Raw genomic sequence first — 3,180 nt, forward strand, 5'->3', positions numbered from 1 at the left:
ATTTCTAAAACTTCAATTATCTTATATTCTTCATTTTTTTATTTTTTAATATTTTTTCAGTACCTAAGAAACAACCATCCCATTAATCAGGAATGTTGCTCTCTTTTTTATGCCCAAAATTTGTTGTAGCAACATATAGCATTAAGATAGGTTTTTATAAAGCCTAAACGTGAATGGATTTTGTGAGTTATTGTAACATTCATATGATGTAAAAATCATAGAATTAAAATGACTTCAATAAGATAAATAATTGGGATATAATCACACACACCAATATAATAATATGTGCATGTTTGTCTGTGTGTGTGTGTATGTGTGTGTGTATTATGTGTGTGTACCTATTATGTCAAAAGGTGAAGAGAATTAAAGAGCCACTAGTTAGAAAGCATTGATACTCAGGTTAGTGTGGAGAAATTGTTCATTTTGGGGGGGGACTGCTCTTCCAGAAGATTTGGGTTTTAGTCTTAGAATTAACATTATCATTCACAGCCATCTGACATTCCAGTTCCAGTGAACTCAGTTCTCTTTCTTCTGGCCTTTATGGGCATAGACGTGCATATAGTATATGGAAATACATGCAGACAAAATACACAAATAGGAAATAAAATAACTTTTAAAAACATATACATGTTTAAAGAAATTAACACGCATAATAATAGCATTTTATTAAAACTGAATGGATGAAAACCAGGTAGGTGACTTTCAGACCTTCACTCTACCTCCTATCTTCCATATCTTACCCCAAGTGACATTCCCAGCTCTGTAGCAGACCATCTGGTATAACCTCCCATTCTACTCTGACTCCATCTTCCAAAGGTCATACAAATCTCTTATAGCATCTCTCACAACACCATCCCTTTGTCTCAGCCACCAACTTCTACAAGCATTCCCTGGAAACCTACTGGCCATGCAAGCCAGGGAAGCATGTAGACAATCTTCAGATCCTTACTCTCTCTCTCTCTCTCTTCTCCTCCAAAGCCAATACCTTAGTCACATCCCAGATCTGGAGCAACTTGTTATGGCCTTTCCTTCCTTTCTGCCCCCATTCCTAGAGGAATAAGCAGAATCTGGTAGCACAACCTGATTTCCTCTTTCCTATAGGCTCTATCAGTGGCTTCCCCTCATCTCTATCTCATTTACATTGCTAGATGTCAGCTCCTAATATCTAGAAATTCATTCTACCTGGAGTCCTCAGTGGCCATCTCTATCAGGATCTCAGAATCATTTTTCTTCCTTCCTTCCTTTCTTTCTTCTTTTCTTTCTTCCTTCCTTCCATCCTTCCTTCCTTCCTTTCTTTCTTTCTTTCTCTGCCTTTTTAAAATTTTTTATTTATTCACTTTACATCCTGTTTACTGGCCCTCCTCCAGGTTGCTCCTTCCCACTATACTTCCTATTATCCCTACCTCACCTTCTCCTCTGAAATGTTGGATCCCCTTCAAGTATCCCCCCACTCTGGCACATCAAGTCTCTGTGGGGCTAGGCACATTCTCTCCCACTGAGGCTAGACAGGCCACAGATTTTTGGATATCCCCCATTCTAGTTGTTCAGGACCAATATGAAAACCAAGCTCCAGATCTGCTACATATATGTGTGTATAAGGTTTGGGGGTCCAACCTGTATGTGCTCTTTGGTTGGTGGTTCAGTCTCTGAGAGCTCCAAGGGTCCAGGTTAGTTAATGTTGGTTTTCTATGGTGTTTCTATCTTCTTCATGGCTTGAAATCCTTCCCCAACTATTCCACAAGAGTCCCTGAGCTCCATCCAATGTTTGGCTGTGGGTCTCTGCATTTATCTGAGTCAACTGCTTGATGTAACTTCTCAGAGGACAGGCATGCTAGACTCCTGCCTACAAGCATTAGAGAATATCATTAATAGCGTCAGGAATGGTACTTGCCCATTGGATGGGTCTCAATTTGGGCAAGTGTTAGTTGGCCATTCTCTCACACCCTGCTCCATCCCCTCTCCTTACATTTCTTGTACACAGAATAAATTTTGGATCAAAAATTTATGGGTGAGTTGTTGTCCCTATCACTCCACTGGGGTTTCAGGCAAACTAGAGGAGGTGGCCTCTTCAGGCAAAGGACATTGTAGATATGGCAGCCTACAGATTGGAAAAGGATCTTCACCACCCCTATATCTGACAGAGAGTTAATACCAAAAATTTATAAAGAATTCAAGAAATTTGATACTAACAACCCAAATGATCCAATTTAGAAATGGGGTACAAGAGCCAAATAGAGAATTCTCAGTAGAGGAATCTTGAATGGGTGAGAATCACTTAAAGAAATGTTTGAAGTTTTTAGTCATTAAGGAAATGCAAATCAAAACAACTCTGAGATGTCATCTTACACTTGTCAGAATGGCTAAGATGAAAAATTCAAGTGATAGGACATGCTGGCATAGATGAGAGAAAGAGAAACAGTCCTCCATTTCTGGTGGGAGTACAAACATGTACAACCTCTTTGGAAATCAATTTTGGGATTTTCTCCAAAAACTAAGACTAGTTCTACCTCAAGACACAGCTATGCCACTCCTGGGCATATATACACAAAATGCTCCAATATCCCACAAAGACACTTTCTCAACTTTGTTCATAGCAGCTTTATTCATAATAACCAGAAGCTGGAAACAACCTAGATGTCTCCCAACTGAAGAATGGATAAGGAAAATATGGTACATCTACACAATATAATATTATTCAAAACTATTAAAAGCAAAGACATGATAGATTTTGCCCGCAAATGGATGGAACGTGAAATTATCATCCTGAGTGAGGAAACCCAGTTCCAAAAGTATATTCATGATAAATACTCACTTATAATTATATATTAGTATAACATATAGGCTACTCATGCTATACTTCACAGACCCAAAGGAAGTAAAATGGAAAAAGGCCCAAACAAGGACCCTTGAATCTTACTCAAAAGGGAGAATAAAATAGTTATAGGAGAAAACTGAATGGGGGAGAGAAAATGGGGGTTCAGGATCAAGTGTGGGAAGGGACAAGAGAGATGGCCAGATGACCATGAGAATGAATGCAAGTCTGCAGGTGACAGGTGTGGGGAGGTGGAAAGTACCTCTAATACATGACTGAGACCTGGGATAAGGAAAGCATCCAAGAATCAATTGGAGTGACTGTTGCTGTGACTCGCAGCACCTAGGATATGTAATCAGAAGCATTTC

General features: G+C 39.2%; 1 long non-coding RNA gene across 1 annotated transcript in view; it reads right to left on the reverse strand.

Annotated features, from left to right (window-relative positions):
* Positions 1–1,630: 1,630 nt before the first annotated feature.
* LOC116098997 overlaps positions 1,631–3,180 on the reverse strand; it is a 10,464-nt gene continuing 8,914 nt past the window's right edge. Inside the window, exon 3 of the long non-coding RNA XR_004122035.1 lies at positions 1,631–1,843. This is a non-coding gene — a long non-coding RNA (uncharacterized LOC116098997). The remainder of the gene's footprint in view (positions 1,844–3,180) is intronic.

The sequence above is a fragment of the Mastomys coucha genome, unplaced genomic scaffold (assembly GCF_008632895.1).
Source record: "Mastomys coucha isolate ucsf_1 unplaced genomic scaffold, UCSF_Mcou_1 pScaffold20, whole genome shotgun sequence".
Classification (NCBI taxonomy): domain Eukaryota; kingdom Metazoa; phylum Chordata; class Mammalia; order Rodentia; family Muridae; genus Mastomys; species Mastomys coucha.